Raw genomic sequence first — 14,302 nt, 5'->3', positions numbered from 1 at the left:
TTCTTAATTCACTTTCAGTTGGTTTGGTTTCAGGGGATGTGGCATGCGAATGGTGGATGGACCTCCAACCAAATTGTAGCTGTCTCTGCCAATCACACCCCCACAGTGCTGGCCCTCCTGTTTTTACCACATACAAGCCGAATGTGGCTTCTTGCGTGTTGTATTTTATTGTTGTGAATATCATTCCCACAGAAGCTGCCTTTTCTCCAGTATAATTTCTTACTTGGATATCTGTAGGCTTCAATTCAGAATTGTTGAAATGTCATTCAAGTTCATTTTGTGGAATGACTGAACAGCCAAGCCAGTGTCCACTGCCATTTTAATTAATTTGCCATTGACTTGTAGTGTGAACCATTTTGTTTTTCTCCTGATATTTTTCCCATTGTAAATCTCAAGGCTACCCCATCCTGGGTCACTCTTATCATTATCAAAGTTTTCATCAACAGGATCTTGACTTTTTGTCTAGATCTCTTTCCTGTGCAGTCTATTTATTTTTGTCTGACATGCTCTTTGCATGTGTCCTGCTTTATTGCATTCTCCATCAGTTTTGCATTTAAACCCATGTTGGTCTGGTGTACATGAGCTGTTGCCATAATGGTAAGACAAATTGTTCAGACAGGCAGGGTTCTCTTTAGACATTGTAATTCACCTTCATTCCTGACGGCAACAAATTACAACTTTGGCTGCTGTTTCCATTGATACAATGTCTTCAACTGTTCTTTTAAATATGGGTTGTACTTTAGTTAGAAACAAGAGAAAGCCTGAGCAACACACACAAAGTGCCAGTGGAACTCAGCAGGCCAGGCAGCATCTATGGAAAAAAGTACAGTTGACGTTTTGTGCTGAAATCCTTCAGCAGGTTTTGGCCCAAAATGTCAACTGTACTATTTTTCATAGATGCTGCCTGGCCTGCTGATTTCCTCCAGCATTTTCTGTGTTATTGTGCTGTAGTTAGCATCATTTTGGAATTCTTTCTAGTAAGATTCTACAAACTAAACACTTACTCGGTGTATCATTAAGCCCATGACCGAACTGACAATGCTCAGACAATCTCTTCTAATCAGATATGTCTGCAGGAATGGACTCCCCTTACATTTAATTCCTCGTATGAAACCAAAAGCATTCTATAATGTACAATGCTTTCAGTTCTACATGTTCCTGCATTGCTTTCACATTATCGGCAAAGCTCATTTTAGCTGATTAGCTTGGAGCAGTCAATCTTCTAAGCAAATTGAATGCTTTTTCCACCTAATACACTCAGCAAAACTGGCTCTCAATTTTCATTGTCTATTTCATTTGTTTTAATACACTGCTCAATTCATTCAGTATATATCATCCAGTTATCTATTGTGCAATCAAACACATCTAGCTTTCTGATATAGTCAGTCATTTCTGTTTTTTATTTTATTTATTATTATTATCTGATACTCACTATTTATGAACACATGTATTTCTTCCATTTTCTGCCTTTTTAAACTTGACCTTCTTTCATCCCTTTCGAAGAAACGTGCTACACTTTTTCGAAAAACTTAAATGTCTCTCTCCTATTTTGAAGAAAAATACATGCTGGAATTCAATAAGTAGGTAGTGGTCCCGAGTTCATCTTAAAACTTACTCATCACTACTGTTATATATTGTAGCTCCAGAAATTAACTGATTGTGCTCCAGAAAGTAATCAAAAGAAAAATACAGGAGCCCAGGGAAATGTGTTTAATTTGTATTACTTTAGTGAAGCACTTGAATATGATGTGGTAGTGTAATAATATTTACCATTTACATATTTTCTAACCTATACTGTAACACATAATGAATTATGTAATCATACAGAGAATGCTTAACCAAATAATATTTTCCAATATTACTGAAATATTAAATACACATGTGCAACCCATTTTGGAAGCAACTATGCTAGTTTCAGCACTACAATGTACAAGGAAATCCAATAATGCTTTACTGTAAAACTCACAATTAATATTCTCAATCTTCATGTGACTTTAACAGAATCAGATTTAAATATCACTGGCATACATCATGAAATTTATTGTGTAAGGTTTAAAAAAATGTCTTATAGAAATTTCTATACTATATTAATATTGTGTTGATGAAATTCATCAAAATCATTATGTCCATTACAGGCCATAAATTTGCAATACTGATTTGCAAAAATTGCACTTTTGTTCATTTTGTATTTTTTCCCTATAAGAACATAGAAAACCTACAGCACAATACAGGTCCTTCGGCCCACAAAGTTGTGCCAAACATGTCCCTGCTTTAGAAATTACTAGGCTTACCCATAGCCCTCTTTTTTTCTAAGCTCCATGCTCCTAACCAAAAGTCTCTTAAAAGACCCTATTGTATTGGGCCTCCACCACTATTGCTGGCAGCCCATTCCACGTACTCACCACTCTCTGAGTAAAAAACTTCCCCCTGACATCTCCTCTGTACCTACTCCCCAACACCTTAAACCTGTGTCCTCTTGTGGCAACCATTTCAGCACTGGAAAAAAGCCTTTGACTATCCACACGATCAATGCCTCTCATCATCTTATACACCTCTATTAGGTCACCTCTCATCCTCCTTCACTCCAAGGAGAAAAGGCCGAGTTCACTCAACCTATTCTCATAAGGCATGCTCCCCAACCCAGGCAACATCATTGTAAATCTTCTCTTCACCCTTTCTATGGTTTCCACATCCTTCCTGTCGTGAAGTGACCAGAACTGAACATAGTACTCAAAGTGGGGTCTGACCAGGGTCCTATATAGCTTCAACATTACCTCCCGGCTCCTAAATTCAATTCCACGATTGATGAAGGCCAATACACCACACAGCTTCTTAACCACAGAGTCAAACTGCGCAGCTGCTTTGAGCGTCCTTTGGATTTGGACCCCAAGATCCCTCTGATCCTCCACACTGCCAAGAGTCTTACCATTAATACTATATTCTGCCATCATATTTGACCTACCAAAATGAACCACTTCACGCTTATCTGGGTTGAACTCCATCTGCCACTTCTCAGCCAAGTTTTGCATCCTATCAATTTCCTGCTGTAACCTCTGACAGCCCTCCACGCTATCCACTACACCGCCAAACTTTGTGTCATCAGCAGACTTACTAACCCATCCCTCCACTTCCTCATCCAGGACATTTATAAAAATCATGAAGAGTAGGGGTCCCAGAACAGATCCCTGAGGCACTCCATAGTGACAGACCTCCATGCAGAATATGACCCATCTACAACCACTCTTTGCCTTCTGTGGGCAAGCCAGTTCAGGATCCACAAAGCAACGTCCCCTTGGATCCCATGACTCCTTACTTTCTCAATAAGCCTTGCATGGGGTACCTTATCAAATGCCTTCTGAAATCCATATACACTACATCTGCTGCTCTTCCTTCATCAATGTGGTTAGTCACATCCTCAAAAAATTCTATCAGGCTTGTAAGGCACAACCTGTCCTGTCATGAGGTGGGGACAAGGGTGCTGGGAGAGGACCCACATGCAGGACACAAACACGTCTTTCTTAGGTACAATAAAATAGCGTTTATTACTCACTACACAGAAGATCACAAAATCGAGGACAAAGAGGAACACAAACCTCGGACTAGGGGACTAGGGACTTGGATCGCCACAGACCTGGGACTTGGAAACAGGGAACTGGGACAGCCACGGACCTTGGACTTGGACAGAAGGAGCATGGACAGCCGAGGACCTTGGAATTGGACAGGAGGAGCATGGACAGCTGAGGACCTTGGACTTGGACAGGAGGAGCATGGACAGCCGAGGACCTTGGACTTGGACAGGAGGAACGTGGACAGCCGAGGGACAGACAGGAGGAGCATGGACAGCCGAGGACCTTGGAATTGGACAGGAGGAGCATGGACAGCCAAGGACCTTGGGCTTGGACAGGAGGAACATGGACAGCTGAGGACCTTGGACTTGGACAGGAGGAGCATGGACAGCCGAGGACCTTGGACTTGGACAGGAGGAACATGGACTGCCAAGGACCTTGGACTTGGACAGGAGGAACATGGACAGCCGAGGACCTTGGACTTGGACAGGAGGAGCATGGACAGCAGAGGACCTTGGACTTGGACAGGAGGAACGTGGACAGCCAAGGGACTTGGACAGGAGGAGCATGGACAGCTGAGGACCTTGGAATTGGACAGGAGGAGCATGGACAGCCAAGGACCTTGGGCTTGGACAGGAGGAACATGGACAGCCGAGGACCTTGGACTTGGACAGGAGGAGCGTGGACAGCTGAGAACCTTGGACTTGGACAGGAGGAGCATGGACAGCCGAGGACCTTGGACTTGGACAGGAGGAACGTGGACAGCCGAGGACCTTGGACTTGGACAGGAGGAGCGTGGACAGCCGAGGACCTTGGACTTGGACAGGAGGAACGTGGACCACCACGGACCTTGGACTTGGACAGGAGGAACGTGGACCACCACGGACCTTGGACTTGGACAGGAGGAACGTGGACCACCACGGACCTTGGGCTTGGACAGGAGGAACATGGACAGCTGAGGACCTTGGACTTGGACAGGAGGAGCATGGACAGCCGAGGACCTTGGACTTGGACAGGAGGAACATGGACTGCCAAGGACCTTGGACTTGGACAGGAGGAACATGGACAGCCGAGGACCTTGGACTTGGACAGGAGGAGCATGGACAGCAGAGGACCTTGGACTTGGACAGGAGGAACGTGGACAGCCAAGGGACTTGGACAGGAGGAGCATGGACAGCTGAGGACCTTGGAATTGGACAGGAGGAGCATGGACAGCCAAGGACCTTGGGCTTGGACAGGAGGAACATGGACAGCCGAGGACCTTGGACTTGGACAGGAGGAGCGTGGACAGCTGAGAACCTTGGACTTGGACAGGAGGAACGTGGACAGCCGAGGACCTTGGACTTGGACAGGAGGAGCATGGACAGCCGAGGACCTTGGACTTGGACAGGAGGAACGTGGACAGCCGAGGACCTTGGACTTGGACAGGAGGAGCGTGGACAGCCGAGGACCTTGGACTTGGACAGGAGGAACGTGGACCACCACGGACCTTGGACTTGGACAGGAGGAACGTGGACCACCACGGACCTTGGGCTTGGACAGGAGGAACATGGACAGCCGAGGACCTTGGACTTGGACAGGAGGAGCGTGGACAGCTGAGAACCTTGGACTTGGACAGGAGGAACGTGGACAGCCGAGGACCTTGGACTTGGACAGGAGGAGCATGGACAGCCGAGGACCTTGGACTTGGACAGGAGGAACGTGGACAGCCGAGGACCTTGGACTTGGACAGGAGGAGCGTGGACAGCCGAGGACCTTGGACTTGGACAGGAGGAACGTGGACAGCCGAGGACCTTGGACTTGGACAGGAGGAACGTGGACCACCACGGACCTTGGACTTGGACAGGAGGAACGTGGACAGCCGAGGACCTTGGACTTGGACAGGAGGAACATGGACCACCACGGACCTTGGACTTGGACAGGAGGAACGTGGACAGCCGAGGACCTTGGACTTGGACAGGAGGAACGTGGACAGCCGAGGACCTTGGACTTGGACAGGAGGAACGTGGACAGCCAAGGACCTTGGACTTGGACAGGAGGAACGAGGACAGCCGAGGACCTTGGACTTGGACAGGGGGAGCTTGATTCACCGCCACCAGACACTTGGATACCATGGATCGCTGCAGCCAGAAACGTGGACTCCAAAACACAGGACAAGAAATCTTGAACCAGGACTCCTCCTTCAGATCAGGCATGGAGCCGGGTCTCTTCGAAGGGTAAACACAGACAACGGGCAGGAACGTCGAGCCAGGACTCCGCCTCCAGATCAGGCATCGAGCCGGGACTCTTCTTCAGGGGTAGACATGGACAAGGGGCATAAACATTGAGTCGGGACTCCGCCTTCAGCTCAGGCACCAAGCCGGGACTCTTCGAGGGGTAGACACGGACAAGGGGCTTGAACGTCAAGCCAGGACTCCGCCTTCAACTCACCTGTGGTAGGTTGACCTTGCCCGGACCCACTCTGGCGACGGAAGGTGAATTGCTGGTACTCCGATGCGGGCTGGATCACTCTGCCTTGTCGTGGCGGCAGCGACTTCCGAAGGCTTCTTTAACACTCTCGCCCAGAACGGCTAAAGCCAGGGACTTATATGCTGCTGGTTCGGGTCGAGGGTAGATCACCTTAATTGCCAAGCTCAAGGGAAGCGTGAAACGAAATTAAAAGGGAACAAGGGAACAAGGCATCAATGGTCCAGATTGCAACCTAACTAAATTTAAAGGGGAACCGATCTGGACCATGACATACCCTTGACCTGCCCTTGACAAAGCCATGCTGACTATTCCTAATCATATTGTACCTCTCCAAATGTTCATAAATTCTGCCTCTCAGGATCTTCTCCATCAACTTACCAACCACTGAGGTAAGACTCACTGGTCTATAGTTTCCTGGACTATCTCTATTCCCTTTCTTGAATAAGGGAACAACATTCACAACCCTCCAATCCAACATATTTTACATATTATTTATTTAATAGCTCTAACTTTCCAAAATTCTCCATGCATTGTGAAGCTTTGCTGGAAATGGATTTTGACTTGGAGATTGAGTATTCACACCTATTTCATTTGATCTGCATTTCAAGGTGCAAAGAATGCATGCCTGATGTCAGAAGACCACTCTGTCAGGAAAAGCCAATCCTCAGCAACACCCTCAAAATGCTGGAGAAACTTAGCAGGTCAGGCTGCAAATATGAAAAGAAATAAATTGTCAGCGTTTTGGGTTGTGATCCTTCATCAGGACTGGAAGGTAAGGGGGCAGATGCCAAAATCAGAAGGTGGGGGAGAGTGATGGTTACTAGCTAGTAGGGGATGGGTGAGACCAGGTGAAGGGGAATGTGGTGGATAGGTGAAGGAGTAATGTCAGAAGTTTAGAGATACTGGGTGGCAGAAGTAAAGTGCTGTAAAGAAACAAAGCTGATAGAATAGGACAGTAGACCATGGAATAAAGGGATGGAGGCAGGGAACAAGGGGGAGGTGATGGGCAGGTTATGTCTACTGGAGAGGAGAAGGGATGAGAGGGTAGCAGGATGGAGGAAAATAAAACAGGAAGGGGTGTAACAGCAGAGAATGGTTCCTGGAATTTAGAGAAATTGATTTGCATATCATCAGGTTGGAGGCTATTCTGATGGAATATGAAGTGTCGCTCCTCTAAACTGAGGCTGGCCTTATCACAGCAGTCGAGGAAGAAACTCGTCAGAATGGGAATGGGAAGTTGAGATGAAATGGGTAGCAACCATGACATCCTGGCTGTTGCAGGATGTGCTCAGTGAAGCGATCCTCCAATCTGTGTCGGGTTCTTAGTGAGGTGGAGGTGGCCACACTGGTAGCACTGGATACAACAAATCACCCCAACAGAATCAGAGCTGATGTGCTGCTTAGGTCCCTGACTGGTGGTGAGGGAGGAAGTATGGGGATAGGTGTAGCATTTCTCACACTTGCAGGGATAAGGGCCAGAAGGGAGATCAATGGGGAGGTCCATACAGATGCATTTCAAATCAAATTCCACACCATGCTTAACATCCTTCAAATGAACTATATCCGCAGTGTAAAGTTATTGTGTGACTCATGCATTAGGCTGTGATTTTGAAACTGAATTCCAAAAGCAAGTGTTAAGAATTACCTCTTATGACAATGATCAGTGGGGCACAAAGAGATCTGTATTTACCAACCTTTATTGTTTAAGCTAACAAGTATGTGGATTCATACATCAAATACCTTCTGTGCACACATGCTAAGTATCCCTGACTCTCCTGAACAGTCAAAGAATAGCAAAGATATTACCTGGGCAAAGGAGTCTATGCCGGCCAAGCATTCCTCGTAGTCCCGATTCACTCACCACATGTTTCACATAGGGTTGCTCACACTTGTATCTGCAATGGTTATTCTTCAAAGATACCACAGCCAGCACACACAAAGCATCTGCTTTTATATCCATTTCTTATCAATTCAAATATTGCATTCCAGTGTCATTGGCCACAGGTCATGTGTCTGTCCGTTAACACCTTGTTATTGGCTCTGCACTAAGCCAGCATCCATTTATTGCCCTCTTTCCATCAAGTGACAGTTGATAATTTATGGCTGTTTGTTCTCAATCAACAAATGCTCGAATCACTCCAGGCAGGCACCAACCCCAACATTCACAAACCTGCATGCAACCAACCAAAGAAACCAAAGAAAATCTCACAAATAATTTCTTATTTGGAAATGATCTCCAGTCCAGCAGATTACCTGAAATATCATTGTGTCTTTAAAACATTGATCGAGCCCAGCATGTCAAGCTCACAAAATGGAGAATAGAGTGTCTTCACAAAATGGCAGCCTCCATCCCCAAGCATGAGGCAAGAACAAAGACAATTAGTCTGTTCTGCTTCCGCTGTCCTTGATTCATTTGAATTCACTGATTTATAGAATGTAGTTCTTTCTGGCCAACACAAGCTTTCCATAAAGAAAGTTGAATCTGATCCTGAAAGCATATTTTACAGTTGGATTGATATATGGGTCAAATTTCTAAAAAGATAATGATAACAACAAACTTTATTTGTCACATGCACATCAAAACATCGAAACATGCAGTGAAACACATTGCTCTGCACAAACAACCAACACTGTCGGAGGGTTGTGCTGTGGCCATCCAACAAGTGTGCTATGCTGCCATGCCAACATGGCATGCCCACTATTCACTAACCCTAACCATACGCTTCTTTAGAATGTAGAAGGAAACCCGAACATCCAGAGGAAACCCATGCGGTCATGGGTGATCACTAGCACTGTAAAGCAATTGTACTAACAACTATGCTAAGCTTTCACACTTTCTGTACTGCCCTCACAATAACTTGGCAGTAACTACATCAACTAGACAGCCAGCCAAACTCCATTCAAAAATGACATGAGAGTCAGGATATAGCCTCCTAGCTCCTTAGCTTTATTGCAGACTCAATGACATGCCATAGTCAATAAGGAGTGAAAAAAACAATGCTTCTGCTGGGGAACAACAGAATGGCTTTAGTTAGATAGACTCTTGGGTCACCTCACTATAGGGAAGACGTGGAAACCATAGAAAGGGTGCAGAGGAGATTTACAAGGATGTTGCCTGGATTGGGTAGCATGCCTTCTGAGAATAGGTTGAGTGAACTTGGCCTTTTCTCCTTGGAGCGACGGAGGATGAGAGGTGACCTGATAGAGGAGTACAAGATATTGAGAGGCATTGACCGTGTGGATAGTCAGAGGCTTTCCCCCAGGGCTGAGATGGCTAGCACGAGAGGGCATAGTTTTAAGGTGCTTGGAAGTAGGTACAGAGGAGATGTCAGGGGTAAGTTTTTTACGTAGAGAGTGGTGAGTACGTGGAATGGGCTGCTGGCGATAGTAGTGGAGGTGGAAATGATAGGTGCTTTTAAGTGACCCCTGGATGGCTACATGAAGCTTAGAAAAATAGAGGGTATGGGTAAAGCCTAGGTAGTTCTAAGGTAGGCACAGCTTTGTGGGACAAAGGATCTGTATTATGCTGTATGTTTTCTCTGATTCTATGTCTCTGTGAAACTCCTTCCCTCCTAACATTAACCTCTGGCCTTCTGCCAGCCGAAGTGCCTTCCTACTTTCTACTTCCTGACTTCAGAGGAGGTGACCTAATACAGATCTGAAACCGCGCATTTCAAAACAAAAGCATAATGTGCTTCATCCCATGGTAAAAACAAAGCAATAGCGCAAAGGGCAGAACACTCCCCTCCTGATCTTTGTGACCTGGGTTCAATCCTGACCTCTGGTGTTCTCTCTGAGACAGCTGAGCTTCTTCCCATTTTCTTTCCACATCCCCAAACCACACAGCCTGATAGTTTCTTTGATTACGTTAAATTACCCCTAGATGGGCGGTGGAAGTAGGGAATGGGGGGTGAATAGGATTAGAACACTATCATCAGCACAGTGGATGACCGTTTACTCTCTCCTTTTTAAACATCTTAAGCTGCTCTGACACATCCCTGATTTTTGCACCATGGTGGGAAAATGCCATACAAGAATTTCATTTTCAACCTCAGAAATGCCAGCTCCCCTTACAAATGTATCCCCTTACCACTATAAATCTCCACAGAACCATAAAGTATAGGAGCAGAATTAGTCAGTTTGGCCCATTGAGTCTGCTGCACCATTCCATCATGGCTGATTTACTTTGACTCTCAAAACCAGACTCCTGCCTTTTCTCTCTAACTTTTGACACCCTTATTAATCAAGAACCTATGAACCACCACTTAGAACAACTGGCCTCCACAACTGCCGGTGGCAATGAATTCCACAAAGTCACTCACTGGCTAAAGAAACTCCACCTCATCTCTGTTCTAACCATCATAGACTCCTCCACTATAGATAGATAGATAGATAGATACTTCATTCATTCCCAAGGGGAAATTCAACATTTCAACATTTTTCCAGTGTCCCATATACTTACTGTAGCAAAACTAATTACATACAGTATTTAACAGTATAAATATGATATGCATCTAAAATCACCCTCCCAAAAAGCATTAATACATAGCTTTTAAAAAGTTCTTAAGTAGTTTACTAAAGTGCATTGAGTGGTAACTTAAGCTCAGTCTTAACCCCGGCACTTAACATGTCTTGCCCCTGGTGGTTGAATTGTAGAGCCGAATGGCGTAGGGGAGTAATGATCTCTTCATCCTGTCTGAGGAGCATTGCATTCACAGCAACCTGCCGCTGAAGCTGCTTCTCTGTCTCTGGATGGTGCTGTGCAGAGGATGTTCAGGGTTTTCCATGATTGACCGTAGCCTACTCAGCGCCCTCCGCTCTGCCACCGATGTCATACTCTCTAGTTCTGTGCCCACAACAGAGCCCACCTTCCTTACCAGCTTCTCTCCATGCCCACACTATCTAGGCCTTTCAATATTCGATAGGTTTCAATAAGATCCCCCATCATTCTTCTAAACTCCAGTAAATACAGACCTCTGCAGCCAGGCGAGGGATAGAGTCAGAAACATGTCCTTCGCTGCTTTACCCTAGGAAGCCATCGCCTCTATAGCAATACCCAACATAGGATGTCTGTTTGAGAGGGGAATGGTGACAGGGGTCTCCTGAACCTGTCTTCTTGCACCTCTGCTTTCACTTTCCTGCCCAATGCAGCACATAGTTCTAGGCTGACCAGCATGCTAAGCATTCATGACGTCCTCAGTGGACGCTTCCTATTGAATCCATCCTTAATGTGAGAGGATTAAGTACTCCTGTCATGGTTGATCCCTGAATTACCTCAGTACTCAAAATTAAATGGGGGATAAATTTCACAGTAAGCACAATCTGAAGATATTACTTTTACTTTTACAGAAGCCGCCACCAAGCAAGAGAGAACCAGACTACAGCGCACAGTGAGGACTGCCGAGCGCATCATTGGAGCCTCCCTGCCCTCTATTGTGGACCTGTACTCTTCCAGGTTGAAGAAGAGGGCGGGGAACATCATAAAGGACTCCGTCCAACCTGCGCACGGACTGTTTGAACTGCTTCCGTCTGGTAGGTGCTTCAGATCCCTCCAGACTAAGACTAATAGGCACTGGAGAAGTTTTTTCCCTACTGCGGTCACTTTGCTGAACAGTTAACTGCCGGTTAACTGTCGGCTAACTATTACTTGGATTGCACTACCTGTATGTATAATCTATATTTTCATTTATATTTTATCATTATTATTGTTATGAGCAGAGAGACAACATCTGCCGGAAGTAAATTCCTTGTATGTGTACAGGTACTTGGCGATTAAAGTATGATTCTGATTCTGATTGAAGAATTGAAGGTGCCCAAAGAAAGGTAGAAATACCCATTTGTTTCCAATCCCTCTCCCTCACCAAAGCCCTTGCTCTGAAATTGCTTCGCTCAGGGATATCCTGTGCAAAACCACATTGCGTCACACCCAATGTGTCGTAAGGAATCTGATTGGCATCAGATTTCTCACAACATGCTATCTCATATTCCAAAAACCCTTCAAAAGGGATTACTTAGACTTCTTGCATGAATGACTTCTAGCTAGTTAATGACACAACTATCCTCCGCTGTGACTGTGCATTCTAAGTTGTTTGTGTTTCTGAGTGCTTGTAACTATAGGAGGATAATACCCCATCCCCAGAAGCTTTCAAATACACTTTCAGAGACCAGATCAAGAATGCAAATTTAAGCTGTCAGCCATACCTCCCATTTCACAGTTAAGGTGGTTATAACTAAATTCTCCTTCAAGCGCGTGTTAGTGACAGAACATGCACGTAGGCAATCTGTCATGGTGACTGGCAAGTTTAGGGACTCACACTGCATTGGATAACAATACAGATTCTCAGCGCACCTTCTGCACTCCTCAACAAAGCAACTTGTTGTACCCATAGCTTCTGGGGCCAATCCCCCAGTATTATATATCCCTCATTGGCATCCATCATGTTTCTATTTATTCCCTCCATCGCTGCTTGACTTGATGAGCTTCTTCAGCATTTTATGTGTGCTGCTCTAGATTTACAGCATCTACAGAATCTCTTGAGTATAGGTATTAACTACCACTCCACTCCACATCCCCGACTTTTAAAGTAAGACACTCACTCAAGCTAAATGCTTCAAAGGTGATGCCTCAAAAATGCTGCATCCTTCATTAAGGACCCGCATCACCCAGGGCATGCCTTCTCCTCATTACTACCATCAAGGAGGAGGTACAGGATCCTGAACGCACACAGGAACAGTTTCTTCCCCTCCACCATCAGTTTCCGGCATGGTCCGTGAACTCGCAAACACTACCTCACTTTTTAACACTCTCTTTTGCTATGCATCTATTTTCTGTCTGTTGGTATAGTATTTCGTGTTGTGTGTTTATTATGGGTGATTAGTCATGCGGGTTGGTAGAAACAAGTGAGTATAGTTACATATCCATGCTTTGTCTTAGTCTAGTTTAGTCTAGTTGAGAGTTAGAGGCAACAGGGGATTGATATTTATTTTGTTGACTGCTAACTTCACTAATTGGAATGCTAATTACACTTAGTTACACTTATTTCACTTCTTTTCATTTATTTATGACCTTCATTATACCGCTAATTTAGTTTTGTTAGTTTTTTTATCACTATATAGGGTTATTCATCTTTGCTGGTTTCGTAATAAAGGATCGAGTATACTTTCTTCGACTGGGAACTGAGTTATTTTGAAGCACGCCACACAGTCTCATCTCCTGTATTCAGTCCCTCAGTGGTTATGATTTATTTTTAAGTAACCGCTGCACCTTCAACGAGGATTCGAACGTGTTTGCCTGCCCTCCCCTTCCTAAAGTCCACAATCAATTCCTTGGCCTTGCTGATGCTAAGCACAAGTCAATCAGCTGGCCTGTCTCATATCCGCACGCTGCCTCATCACCATCTGTGATGCTGCCAACACAGTGGTGAACGTGTACATGGCATTGGAGCTATGCTTAGCCACACTGTTGTAGGTATAGCGAGAGTAGAACAGGGGCTCAGCAAGCAGCCCTGAAATGCACAGGCAATGTACAAAGTAAAGTTCATTATCAGAGTGCATACATGTCACCACATACAACACTGAGATTTTCTTTCTATGGGCATACTTAGCAAATCTTTAGACCAGTGACTATGAACTGTAAACATCAGGAACTGTTAACTGCTAACTGTGCAAATGTGGATATAAGTAAATAGCAATAAATAACAACCATGAAATAACAGTATAATAGAGTCCTTAAATGATTGCAGCTACCCCCTTTTGTTCAAGAGCCTAATGGTTGAGGGGTAGTAACAGTTCTTGAACCCAGTTGTGTGAGTCCTGAGGCACTTGTACCTTCTACTTGATGGCAGCAGTGAGAAAAGAGCATAGCCAGGGTGGTGAGGATCTTTGATGATGGATGCTGCTTTTCTGTGGCAACGTTTCAAGTAGATGTGCTCAATGGTTGGAGGGTTTTACCCATGATGCACTGGGCCGGATCCACCACCTTTTGGAGGATTTTCCGCTGAATGACAATGGTGTTCCCATACCAGGCAGTAATGCAGCCAGTCAGCACACACCTATAGGAGTTTGCCATAGTTTTCAATGAAATGCCGAACCTCCAGACACCCCTGAGGAAGCGTAGCGATTAGCACAATGCTTTACAGTGCCAGGTGTAAAATTGGGTCTCATTTCAGTTCTTGACGCTGTCTGTAGGGAGTTTGTGTGTGCTCCCCATGACCTGTGGGTTTCCTCTGGGTGCTCCAGTTTCCTCACGCATTCCAATACAAGGTACA

At 45.2% G+C, this 14,302-nt stretch overlaps 1 long non-coding RNA gene across 1 annotated transcript in view; it reads left to right on the top strand.

Annotated features, from left to right (window-relative positions):
* Positions 1–6,664: 6,664 nt before the first annotated feature.
* The window catches only part of LOC132395017 (uncharacterized), a 47,790-nt gene continuing 40,152 nt past the window's right edge, over positions 6,665–14,302 (top strand). Inside the window, exons 1-2 of the long non-coding RNA XR_009512489.1 lie at positions 6,665–6,807; positions 11,385–11,567. This is a non-coding gene — a long non-coding RNA (uncharacterized LOC132395017). The remainder of the gene's footprint in view (positions 6,808–11,384; positions 11,568–14,302) is intronic.

This window comes from Hypanus sabinus, chromosome 1 (assembly GCF_030144855.1).
Source record: "Hypanus sabinus isolate sHypSab1 chromosome 1, sHypSab1.hap1, whole genome shotgun sequence".
Classification (NCBI taxonomy): Eukaryota; Metazoa; Chordata; class Chondrichthyes; order Myliobatiformes; family Dasyatidae; genus Hypanus; species Hypanus sabinus.
The sequence above is the reverse complement of the archived record's forward strand: the minus strand, read 5'-3'. Positions and strand labels throughout refer to the sequence as shown.